A 13,881-nucleotide genomic window follows, 5' to 3' on the forward strand; every position below is an offset into this window, starting at 1 on the left:
ATGCTGAAGTTCCCTGATGATTTGTTGCGGTGTAAGAATATTTTAGGTGTTGACACTGCCCGCCCGCCGCGGCAGAGAGCGCGCCCAGATCGTGTTCGCCCTCTTGTACATACCCCGACCGCAGCGGCGCGGGGGCGCTGAGTAGCAGTGGCCATTCGCTTGCGGAGACGGCTAAGCGGTTTGCATGCGTTTCGGTGCCATTGTAGGCTGTTTCTCGGTGTTTTGTGTTGCCAGAGTCCATCACAAGGTGCGGACGTTAGGTTATCGGCTTCCATGTTATGGCAGGCACCGCGTGGACGAACAGCACTAACTTTTTGTGTCGCGGTTTGGCCAGCCGCAGTGATCGTTGTGCAAACGCACGTGGCGGAGCGGTCCTACAGCATGGACTGTCGTCGCGGCTTATGTACAGTCTTTGTCAAAAGTAACCAGGCTGCATGGTTTGCTTCTAACTCGTACAGTGGAGCCCTTCCCTGAAGCTGAAATGGTCGTTAAAGGTTAGGACCGGGGTTTTCTTACCTTCCAGCATGTTTCGATCTTCAGGAATGCCACAAGGGCTCCAATATACAAGCTAGAAGCAAACCATGCAGCCTGGTTACTTTTGACAAAGGCTGTACATGGTGGATGTGGTGTGTTGGCTGTTGCTATGGCACACCTGAGGTTCCCAGCCGGGTCCAGAAACAGACTAGACGCATTATGAGTTAGAGGTGTTTCGTACCCAGATGCCGATTGGCCTACCAGAGTTTTCCGGACCAAGTGTCACTTTTTAAAGTGACACTTTTTAAAGTGACACTTGACTCTTATATGGCGCCAATCCCCAGAAGGATTGAAACAGGGACCAGAGTCCATATTTTAAAACTTGTTGGCCGTATGGGCAAATAAAACTTTGTGAATTTCCTTCACAAACAGTTTTGTCAAGTTTACCAATATATCCAGTGATGATAATAGTTTGTCACTTTTTCAAACAGTGCTTTTTGGGCGAGATTAGCTTGTCACTGAAGTTTTTAAGCTTCTTATCAATTTCGTACTCACGAAGTAAAAATTTTGTCTAAGTTAATAATACCACCGTTACACCGCTTCGCCCTGTTTTTTCAATAAAGGACAGAAATAACCTGATGCCAAACTTTGGGCATGAATTTTAGTGCTTCTTGAGGGAATGGTGGCGTTCAGCACACATGAAAATGGTAATGTTTTTTCTTGAACTGCTAGTTCATGCAGGGATTTCATAATGAAATGTATGAAACATAGCTAAGTGGCTCCCCAATTGCACAGTCAACCTCACGCTTGCATCTAGTAGTATTTATGTTTAAAGGCAAAAAATGACTGCGTCACATGCAGTGTAAGCATATCATCTGAATAAGAACAAATTATTGGAGAGCCGTCTACTATGCTGTACCATATCGCACCTGAAGGTTTTGCACTTAAAATACAGCCTTTGCTTAATCATCTTAATTTGCACATTGTGTAGCTATCTTTGCTTGTATATCTATCTAGTCTTTACATAACAGGACATATGCCCTTGCAGCCTAGTAGATAGCTGACTGGTTGCAGTGCTCGGCTGCTGACTAGAATGATCCACGTAGGTCTCGGCTGCGGCGGTCTCCTTTCGATGGAGCCGAAATGTTAGAGGCTTATATCCTGTGCAGTGTCAGTGCATGTTAAAGAACCTCAGGTGGCCGAATTCATCCAGAGCTCTCCACTACGGGGCCCTCACAGCCTGAGACAATGTGGAAAGTTAAGCCTCATAAAACCAAGCACAAAATCTTGATCTTTACTGAAACCTTCAGGAATCAAGCAAGCTACCAGAAAGTTTCCATGAGCAGGTGGTGGTCCGCGATAATTTTTGTCCCCAGTTAAGTGCTGCGGAATAAAATCAACCACATGGGGCCTTTTAACGTGCACTCATATTTTACAGCTAGGTTACCTTGCACTTCCTCTCCGATGAAATACAGCCGCCATGGCCAGCGTGGTACCCATCTAGAGCCGCGATCTTTTATCAACGTCAAACTGATTAAGTAGCAACGGATAGTAGTGGGGTAAAGTACGCTTTTGCCGTAGTCGTTAAGCATGCTATAAAATGTACGCTGTACTGTTTGAACGGCCACAAGGAAATAATGGCGATGTTAATTGCGACCCCCCCCCCCCCGTTGTAGGCAGCATAGCTCGCAATTAACACATTGGACGCAAAACAAACATGGGACTTGAACAATCACGAGGGCCCTCATGCCAGTAAGACTAAGAGCGCCATTGTTGTCGTACTTGAGGGCTTTGCTCGTTAAAAGTGCCGCAGACTACCTCTCAACGATGAGGAAAAATGTGTCTCCATTTCCGCTAGCGCAGTCCGCCGCGCTGGTGCCATTCGCAGTGGCTATTAATTGTGTCACATGAAGCGCAGCCCCGCTCCTCGAGTTGATTTTGTTTGTCGTGGGGACCTGCCGTTAAAATCAATGCAGAAAAATGCTTTCCAAGCTGATCTGCAGTTTACCTTCTCCTGTGCCAGCTGCTACCAATCTTCCTCTACAGATTTCCTAATCTCATTTGGCCACCTGACTGCCACCCATTGATGCATTCACCTCTTCTTGGAATCCACCCTGTTTTTTATTGTGGTACTGTTTATCTCTTCTCGGCATCTTTTTTTATCTCTTGTCAGCCTAAGTGGCTTTGCTGTTGCCGCTATTTAAAGGAGCAGAGGCGTAAAAATTTAAAAATTAACAATTTTGGTTTCTTTACTGCCCATAAGCAGATACATTCTAGCAAGTTTCAGTAAAAGGTGCCGACTGGAACATATGATTTTAACTGTTGGTCCAGGAACCGCTTCAACCTTTCTCCCGTATTAAGTGACTAGAGCGTGATCAAAATTACCTGTTGACCGTCAGTGTTTGCCGATGATGCCGATGTGGACAATGGGCTATTTTTCAGAACCTGTTTGCTTTGCCCCAGTCTTTAACGCTATGAAGCCCTCTGTGGTAAGTCTAGACTGGCTAAGCAGCGCTAACGATGGCCAGGTGTTAAGTGGTGTGAAAAGCTTTCTAACGAGTGACACCAACGAGACTTGGATAGTCGCCCAGCCAGGCTTTGGCAGATCAGTTGACGAGCGAAAAATTTCACCGATGAGAAGACAAACTGAGACGCCTCTCTCTGCTTTATCTGTACGTCGAGCAGAAAGAGGAATGTACTGCAGTGCACATGTTCGCCCGTCGACAATGATGAGGGATAACCACCACATCCTTAAAGTGAAGTCGATGCCAGCCTCCTTCCGTGACTAGAAGGCCTAGTGAGTACTCTGTGTGATGATGACTGTAGAAAGCAAATTCTTAAATCCTAGCCTGTGAAACAAGTCACAAGTGCAGTTTTGGCCGCAGTGACCTGAAATAAACGGTTGGTTACTTTGCAAAGCGCACCTACAATGAATGAGATGTGACGATGCTAGATGAGGTGACCCTCTCTGTCTACCAGTGGGTTGATTTGGGAAGTGCGAAGGCTTATGAAGCTTAGTACGTTTGATTTCGTGTTATTGTGATAGAATAAGCGGCGAGGAAGTGCAGTTCATGATTGAGACCATAAATACTCAGTGCGGAAATGAAGAGAGCTAAAGGAATATTCATCAATCTGGTGAGGGAAGAACATTTTGCGATAGGCAGTGGGTTGCTGGAAGTGGCAACGGAGTACATCTTAGCCAGCTCATGCTCATAGAGCATTTGAGAGAAATGGTTGGGAGAATAAGGATGGGGTGTTATACTTTAGGACGGCATGCAGAAGATACGAACAGCACCTCTCAGTATGCTCAAAAAGAAAAATTATAAACTTCTTGGCCTCTGCAAAGCTGCCGGGCAAAGGGTTGTACACGATAAGGCTAAAAATTGAGAATATTGCAGTGAACCACTGAAAAAAAAAACGTACGGCTAATGCTGAGATGGGTTAATAATCAATGTGAATTAAAATGACAGCTGAAGTCATGAATGAAAATGGGCAGGACATCCATTTTTAAAGGAAGCTGCCTGTCATTTTGGGTAGTTGAGTGGTTGCCGACAGCAGGCTCTTCTTGCCTTCATTTTATGGGCATATTGCTTTCTTTTAAGCCCCTTAACATGCCATAGGCACCATATCTAATGAATTTTTATGTCTAATTAGATGGCATTGCTGAGCTAGACAAAACTCCTTCTCATCCATGCACACTCTCTCTGAAGGAACTTTGTCAACCCCGTTAGTCATCACATTGATGCATGTCAGCCTAAATGCGAGCCGTCGCAATGGCTGAGTGGTTATGGTGCTCGGCTGCTGACCCGAAAGACGCAGGATCGATTCCAGCCATGGTGGTTGCATTTCGATGAAGATAAAATGCTAGTGGCTCAGGTACTGCTTGATGGTAGCACGCTTAAAGAACCTCGGGATCGAACTGTCCGGAGTCCTTCACTTACACGTCCTGCATAACCTGCACTGCTTTGAGGCGTCAAACCCCATAAAACCAAGCCAAATTATGACTAAACAGTTTCTGAAATTTGTGCAAATTTATAATTATTTTCTAAAGTTTAACAATTTTCTACACCTCTTTTTCTTCGTATTTCCGTCTTATTTCCTTCCCCACGCTGAGTAGCAGATGAGGGTTTTTAAATGCCAGCAAAGTATTGTTTTTTATTTCATTACAGAACTTTGTCTCTCTCGATTGCCTTGCTAGCTGTATCTGCCGTATAGTATTGTGCACAGATATTTGAAGCTTGGAAAGCTATGGCCTGGCTAGTAAGTTCTGTATTCAAAAATTCTGACATTACTTGTTGTCCTATCTATGCAGACTCCTTATGTAATCTGCTACCTGGCGCAGAAGTGCTGTGACCTGCAGCGGTAAAAATCTTTTCAAGGCAAATTTTTCCCTTACGTACATACATTGGGCAACCTCATGCGGATACGAACCTCATAAGCTCACATTTGTTTCCATAACCGCCTGTATGAGGCACTGATTCACTACAATACACTGTAAATCTTCACTGCAATTACTTTCGCCTAATATTGTGAGATACTGATTTAATCAAATTTGGCTTAAAGTAAAATCCACTGTCTTCAGATAAATGTATGGCAGCTGGTGTTAATCGTCCAAAGTATTTGAAGATTTCTGGATTTTGTTAGCTGGCAAAGATGATGGCAGGGTTTTGTAATTGTAAATTTGGAATTTTGTTTTGTAATTTTGTAATTGTAGGGTTTTGTAAAGCAATGATGGCAGGGTTTTGTAATTTCCACTGGTCATTCTTGCAAAGTTCAGTGTGCTTGTAAGTTCTTTCTTTTCATGCAACATAACACTCTTCTCTTTGCACTCTTGTTTTAAACAGTGTGCTGAACACTTCGCCACTTTAAAAATGAAGGACGTTGTGCTGCTCCGTGAAATGATAGCTGCAGCTGTCGTTGTGGCATCGCAAATTCACTAGGCAATTTTTACACCTATTCGTCATGCTACAAGCCACTTCCATGCGGCACAAATTTCTTTAAAATACACTATCCAGCTGTTTTCGCCTGGAAAGTGAGGTGCTAAAGCGAAAGTAATGCAAGCAGCAGCTGATGATCTGCTAGTGCAAAAGGATTCGAAGAGTTGGAGAAGGGCAGTGGGAGGCCTAGCCAAATGGAGCAGTGAAATTTTATTGGTACCTTATAGGGACCCTGCAGTTTATGGAGGACAGGCAAATTAGATACTTATGGAAGAATTTTTTTTTTGCCAAACAAAGAAGAATAACACAATCTGGCGGGCTAGTTGGTGGGAATCCATACGATTTGAGCAGCGCGAACACGGTTTCTCGCTTCTCGTTCAACGTTTCTCGTTCATTTCTCGTTCAACGGGCCCTGTCCTTCTTCAAGCTGACCGTAGCTACCTTGTACACCTCGCCGCGGCATCCTCCTGCCAGGCAAGGACTCTCGGCTTCTGCATCAGACGGAAGTTTCTTCCGCCTGAACTTCTGAAGCTGTTCGGTGGCTTCCAGCCCACAGCCGGCCACGCTTCCCGCCTGTGCAAAATCTTGCGGTCGGAATGGCAGCATCAGGCAAGCCTCCATAGGGAACACCTGCGGCTTTTGGCGTTTGCTTCGCCGTCATCCCCAGCAGCAGCAGCAGCAGCAAGGAGGTGGAGAGAAGTTGCGACGCTGGTCAGCAGCACGACAGAGTGGATGTGGCAGCAGGTACTTCCGAGCCTGCGCGCCCTCGTGCCTCGAAGCAGGAAGACGACCGGGGATCCCGTCCACCTCGTGGGAGGTGCGAGCATCCCAGGGGAAGTCCAGCGTTTCCTTAGCCATGGACCCAAGTTCGCCATGGAACCTAGGAGGACAGCGCCAGAGATGCTGACCATGGTCAGGCAAGTCTCCAGCCTAGCCCCAGAGGCGGAAGAGGACCGTTGTCTCGCGGACGGAGTGGACCTAGTCACGCGCTGCAGCACCGAAAAGCACAGATTCCGAATTAAGAAAACCGTTTCCTACTTACAGAAGAAAAATCTGTCATTGCTAACCGCCGATAATGAAGGAGGGTTCGCCGTTCTTCCGAAACGCGTGTTTATGAGCAAGGCCGCAGAAGCTGTTAACAGTAATTTTAAAATATGCAGTGTCTCCGAATCAAAACTCAGGAATAACGCAAGGAGGCTATGTCAAAGTCTTAGTTTAGATAGCCTTTCACGCAAAATAGAAGGAAAGAAGAATGGCAGTCTGGAAATTTTCTTTACAGCTAAAACACATAAGACCGGTTGCCCTTTGCGTGTGATGGTGTCGGAGAAGATGACCTGGCAGAAAGAAGTTGCCAAATTTCTTCAGGGCTTTCTCAAGAAGCTCCCGATCAGCGACCCGCTCCGTGCTAAAAACGCCCAAGAGGTTGTTAGGTTTCTGCATGAAAATAGGACAAAGGCGTTGAATGGCTTTTCCATCGATGTTAAAGACCTGTTCTATTCCATACCTCATGACGTCCTCATAAGATGTGTGCGTGACGCCATTGACAGTCACGGCGTGGTATCCTTTCAAAATGCATTCGGCATTACTGTGGACGGTTTTGGGCTGCTTTTTACCTACCTGAAATCAACAGTAACCGAGTGGAACGGCTCCCGGATTATCCAGAAGCAGGGGATCTGTATAGGCTCATGCATTGCCCCCATTTTGAGCGATCTTTTCTTAGCTATGCACGACAGGTCTCATTTATTTATTTCAAGATACCCCTAAAGGCCCTCTTTTACGAGGGTATTACATAGGGGGTGGTAAAAAGGACAAATTGTATACATAAAAAGAACATTTAACATGATTAACAGGGCAAAAAAGAAGCAAGAAGAGAGCAATAACTGGTAGTCAGCAACAATCGAAATGTGGCGGAACAACAAGACGCAAAAAAAACAAAACAAAAAAATAAAAACATCGGAATAAACAGAACGAAAAGCGAAACTCAAACACATTACGGTGAACAGAACAGAACTAGAAGAAAACTACACATCGCTTTGATTTTTTAAAAGTTCATGAAATGATGTCGCGTTAGTTTCAGTTGCGATTGTGGAAGGCAGCCGGTTCCAATCAATAATGGTTTTGGGTATGAATGATTTGGCAAAACTTGAAGTGTGACATGTGATGCGCTTGATCTTGAATGGATGGTCACGGCGTGGAAACACTGCTGTGGGTAAGTGAAAGAAATCGTCGTGAAGCAAAGGATGATGGTAAATTTTGTGAAAAAGTGTTAACCGGGAAAGTTTACGACGATGGGAAAGGCTGTCAAGACCAGCACGAGCTTTTAACGCCGTGACGCTAGTAAAACGTGAGTAGTCGGAATAAATGAAACGAGCAGCACGGTTTTGCAGGGCTTCTATGTTATCTTTGATGTAGGCTTGATCTGGGTCCCATATGGCGGAAGCGTACTCAATTTTAGGTCGAATTAGTGTAATATAATCAAGTTTACGCACGTGTGCCGGAGCATTCGAAGGTTACGTTTTAAAAGGCCAAGAGAACGGTTAGCAGCTGCTAGAATGAAGTTAATATGATAGTTCCAGGTTAAGTCTGATTGAAGGTAAACTCCTAGATACTTGTAAGTGGAAGTTGTTTCAACTGTTATGTCATTAAGAGGGTATGTGGTTGGGATGCGATAAGAATTTCTAGTAAAGGAGACGAGCTTTGTCTTAGAGGGATTTAGGGTCATAAGCCACTGCTGGCACCAAGTGTTAATAGAATCGAGGTCAGTTTGTAAAGATTGTCGGTCAGAGTCGTTTGTAATGGTTCGGTACACAACACAGTCGTCAGCAAACAGTCTAATTTGTGAAGAAATGCAATTTGGTAAGTCATTAATAAATATTAGAAAGAGAAGGGGACCAAGCACACTTCCCTGGGGCACACCAGAAGTGACATGCGCCAATGTAGAGTTAGAACCATTAACAGAAGTGAACTGAACGCGAGATGAAAGGAAGTCTTTAATCCATGCTAGTACCTGAGGGTGAATATTAAGATGCGATAGCTTGAGAAGTAGTCGATGGTGTGGAACCCGATCGAATGCCTTTGAAAAATATAAAAACAAAGCATCGACTTGAATTGGTGCATCCGAAGAAGTAAATAAGTCGTTAGTAAATGCGGCGAGCTCTGTGTCGCAAGAAAAGCCCTTGCGAAAACCGTGCTGATATTGTGGGTTTCTACGTGGACACAGGCCACCACCCACCGCGGGTTCGAGCTTCGCGCGAGCCAAGGGCCCCGATCAGCCGTCACCACACACACACTGGGACACCGATGCGGCGCACTCAACCTCCGCTGGGAGGAGAGCGATTCGCCGCAAAGAAATAGGCCTCCAAGTTCACAAAGGAGACATTTATTCACGTCGTCCTTCAGCAGTACACACACACTCAATCGTCACCCCGTCCCGGGGGCGCGCGAGGAGCAAGGCTCCGCTGCGCGCACGAAGCGACTCGAGCAATGCGCGCCGCTAGCACGCCGCTGCAGGAGAATGTCCCCGCGGCAGTGCTGTGATCTCGCTCTCGTGTCGGCCGTTGGGCCGGTTGCGAGAGAGAGTGGGCAAACAACACAAGGTACGCCTGTCGGAGGTCGCTGGACCCCGCTGGACAGGCTCGAGCCGCTGCAGGTCAGAGGACACGTGCGGGCGAGCTCGAGTAAGCACTGGTCCGAACAACAAAGGCCGGCACGGACAAACAGTAGCGTACGCACCTTACGCTGTCTCGGAGGGATCCCTCCCTCTGGGCCCCGCTCGGACGGTCGCGCAGTGCCCGGCCGCCCGTAGCGGGTCCCGAATTCCCGCCAAAAGGCGCCAATGGCAAAGGACGTTGGTGAGCCGGGGCGGAGCTGTGGCCAAATGACAGTGATTAGTCACCCAGCGCCTCTCCACCGCCTGAGGCGGGAGCAAGGGAAAGAGGAGAAACAACGCAGGAAGCCGGCACAGCCGCGCAAAGGCAACGGCGGAAAGCCAGGATTCCCACAATATTTAAAGATGATGTTATGATCTTCAAGATAATGAATGATCTGAGTGTGTAGGACGTGTTCAAGGAGCTTGGAGAAGGTGCAAGTCAATGAAATGGGTCTATAGTTTAGAGGATCAGAGCGGACGCCAGATTTGAAAATTGGAATTACTTTGGCTATACGCCAGTCGTGAGGGATGGAGCCAGATGATAAAGACAGATAAAAGTGCAGACAAAACTTGGAAAATACTGCGAGATATGTTTTTAGTATTATATTGTTAAAGCCCAGTGAATTCATGCTTGTGGTAATTTTAAGATTATTTAACAAAGAAAGAATACCACGTTCTCCAATGACTATTGGGGGCATAGAATAATCATGAAATGGGTCGAGAACTGGAGAGGTAGTGATGACTTCTTGAGTGAAAACAGATGAGAAGGCATTGTTGAAGAGCTGAGCAGAATGGACATCGTCCAGCTGGGCGCCATTAGAATTTGTCAAAAAAGAATCAGCACGCGAATGAGAGTTAATTACGCTCCAAAACCTACGGGGGTTATTTGATAGCATGGTGGGCAAAACACCACTATAAAACTGGCGACGGGTAGCTTTAAGCATTTTTTGGTAATTTTCATCACTTTGTTTGTATTTTTTCCATGTGTTTAATTGGTTGTTAGCAACTGCCTGCCTATACAAACGTTTTTTCTTATTATTAGCTCTTCGCAGCCGCCCACTGAACCAGGGCGCACTTTTGCTGCACTTAATTGTGATAACCGGAATGTATTTTGTAATGAGGTTAATTAGAGTAGTTTTAAACACTATCCAGTTCTGTTCAATGGAACGGAAGGAAGATTCAGCCAAGAACCGCCCAGAAAAAGAGGTTAATTCATGGTTCATTTGGTCAAAATTAGCTCTGCTCTAACACCTGATTATCTTGGTGGTAGTTTTTCTTTCGATAATTCTGCCATTGATGCACCCAGTAATAATATCATGGTCAGAAAGACCATTAAGGTGAATTATTTTAGAACAAGCATCGGGATTATTGGTTGTAATCAAGTCGAGAATGTTTGCAGTGGTACCTGATGATCGCGTGGGCTGTGTAATGAGCTGAGTTAGGTGAAAATCAAGACAAGTCTGTAGAAAAGCATGCGCATTCTTATCACTTGGAGAAACAGATAGTGTTTCCCAATTGATACCAGGGAAATTAAAGTCGCTAGACATTATTAGGACAGAATTTGGAAAGCGCGTGCACACATCGGCCAGTAAGCGAAAAAATTCATCTGCAAAGCCATCACACAGGTCGGGTGGACGATACAACACACCAGCAATAATGCTCGTAGCAGTACATTTCAAGGATACGAATACACACTCGAGAAAAGTAGAAGCAACGATTGGTATAGATATCAGCCGTTGCTTAATCGCAAGAAGCACACCACCTCCTCTTCTGTTCTTCCTGTCGCACCGAAAAAATTTAAAGCATGATTCGCATGAAACGATGTCATCATCTGAGGTATAATCGGTTAGCCACGTTTCAGTTAATGCTATTAACGAGGTTCCAGAGGAGTCGATGAGGGAGGAGAGGGCATCACTTTTCGCTGTAACGCTTCTGATGTTAGTATACAGGAAGCAAATGTTATCTAAACACTTCGGTCCCGGCAAGATTGGCAGTGCACGATCGGAAGCACCATGATGATTTGAATGTTGTCAATTGGTAGAAGGCTCACTTAGACGCACAGCCCGGTTGCCAGTAGTGTCCCAGAGATAAACGTCGTCGTTTACATGAAGCTTATTAAAATACAAACGAACCCGGTCCCCCTCCTTCTTTATCGTCTTGGAAAACTGCCACAGTTTACGGCGCTTATCACGAACAGCCTCAGAGTAGTCGCGTGATATGCTAAAATTGGTATTCTTTAGTTTGTAGCCAAGACTAATGACAGATTCGACTTCTTTATCATTATAAAATTTGGCAATAATAGGACGTTTCTTGTCCGTCGAAAGACGCCCTAAGCGGTGTGCTCTGGCAACTGAAGTGACAGTAATACCAAGTTTATCCGTGCAAAATTCTCTAACCTACCGCTCAGAGTCTTCCCAAGTCTCAGATGTACCTGAATCATCGATGCCAAAAAACAACAGGTTCGACCGCCTTGAGCGATTTTCCAAGTCATCAACTTTGTCCTGAATTTTTTTTAGATGACAAGCTTTAAAACTCACGTGCTCTTAAAATTTTCCGTTACGTTGATGATTACCTGGTCTTGTTAGATTGCAACAGTGATGTTTTCACTTCAGAAGCAGCCAAAGTTCTTCAAGTTTTTTCGGATACGGTTTCACCCCTCGAACTTACGCATGAATGGCCGGAAAAAACGCAATTCGGTTTCTAGAGCTACAGCTAGTTTTCTCAAAAGATCACGTGTGCTGGTCTTTTGATCCAAGAGCCAACAAGCCCATCCTCCCTTACGATTCAGCTCACTCGAAACTGGTAAAAAGAAACATTGTGAGATCAACCTTCATAAGTTCTCTCACAAAATCCTGTGAGCACTTTTTGACAGACAGTTTTTCCCGCCAAGTTATTAGGCTAACGCATTCGGGATACCCGCAGCCCCTCCTCACATCGGTAGCGGAAAAACTCCTGAAAAGCTTGAAGTGCGGACGTAGTAACTCGGACGAAACGCAGCACCGGGAAAAAAGGGTTGCTGTCATTCCATATCTTCACCAATTGTCGCACAATCTCAAGAAAATCGGTAAAAAAGCAGGCGTAGAAGTCGTTTTTGCCGCCCCGTCGCGCCTCTCGAGCCTCTGCAACAAAGTCAACAAGACAAAAAAGAGAACAGGCTGTGCTGTACGGCACCGGAATCCCTTTGTTGCTTGCGAAGAGGGTGTTGTGTATAGGATTCCGTTGACCTGTGGCAAGGCCTACATAGGCCAAACGGGAAGATGCCTCAACAAAAGGTTAATGGAGCACAGCAACGATTTATCAGGTTCCTCACAACGAAATCCACCCGCCCACTGTCAGGGATGTGATAGCAAAAAGAAATGTGTTCCCCGTTTCAAAGAAACATCTGTGCTAAAAAAGCATAAAAACCAGTTGACGCGCGAAATTGTCGAGGCTGCCTACATCAGGAAGTCTAGGGTAGGTTGTGTTAGCACTCCTTCATTCTCCCTTTCCGAAAAAGAAGTCGCCTTTCTCTCTGGTTTTATTTGATTTCACCCGGTTTTAGTGGCATCCTTTACATGGTTTCTAACGTTTTAGCCGTGTTAGTTGTTGGCGTTCATCCTTAGTTAACCTTTTTAGCAGTTGTTTTCGCCATTTCATCTAACAACCTCCGCTTCCTCGGCTTTGTTATCCCATCGTGTTGTTTTAGCTTTTTTAGGCTTGTGTTTTCTTCAAACCTTCATGCACCCTCAGCCCTGTTCTTCCATGCTTTTTACATGTCTTTCACTGGTTTTTAGTCTTTTCTTTGTTAGCACTCATGCTCGTTGTCTCCTTGATAACCCGGGGAAAAAGTGATAATTTACTCGTTCGCGCTCTGATTGTGTTGTGCTTAGATAAATCCCCCAGGTGGGCGTGTTCTGTGGCGTGTGTATTTAAGAGCGGTGCCTTGGGCATTCTTAAAATAAAGTTGATAATTCAGCGCTCTGTCCTGTCCGCCTTCTGTCTTTTCCTAACCGTGTTCGCGCTGCTGAAATCGTATCAAAGAAGAAGCATACGCAAGACAGAACCACACAGAACTAAGGCTTTTACCAGCCCTTGTCCTGTGCGGTTCTCTCTTGTGTTTGCGTCTTCGTTGGCTGGCAAAAATTTTTCAGCATGCCATACTATCAGGCCGATAATTCAGTCTTGTTTATGGAAGAGGCCGGAGTCTTTATTAATTAAGAGCGCGTTTCTGGGCTTGTGATGCAATGTATAGGACCCTTCATTTTTGGGTAAAACCTGGTTTCTCACACTTTTTGCACCCCAAAAAGATTTTTAAACATCAAGTTAAACCCAATTTCTGCGTGCAAATGTGCCTGAAAGAGAGCCTAGTTTGCTGCTGCACAAATCTCAAGAACCGCTGGAGAAGAGTGGATGTCTCGTGTTTATTCTGAGGTATATTTTTTAAAAATGCTGGTGTTTTTAATTCCTGTTCAATGCTTGTTATTCATCGAGTTGCTTATAATTTTAGATTAAATTTAAAACTATATGTACTGACTGGTATTTCAGAGCAGTAATTATACCGATAGTTCTTAAGCCCTGTTGGAAGGTAGGTACGCATTTAGTATGGCTGCTTTCAAGTCAAAATGGTGGACGAGTCTCCTGAGAATTTTTTTAATGGAGCAAAAGCAACTGGAGTGAAGAGTTTGTTACTTTGTCACCCATGCAGTACTTCTTCAACGGGACCACCGAGCTTGTTATTACAGAGTTTTAGAATTGGGGACCCAAGACTCTGGGCCCCCAAGCCGCGTTGCGTTGTTGCCCTTGGGTTTAGAGGAGCAGCAGATTTTGAGAATTGAGTCAAAC

The sequence above is a fragment of the Amblyomma mixtum genome, chromosome 5 (assembly GCF_055824585.1).
Source record: "Amblyomma mixtum isolate Tamu chromosome 5, ASM5582458v1, whole genome shotgun sequence".
Taxonomy (NCBI): Eukaryota; Metazoa; Arthropoda; class Arachnida; order Ixodida; family Ixodidae; genus Amblyomma; species Amblyomma mixtum.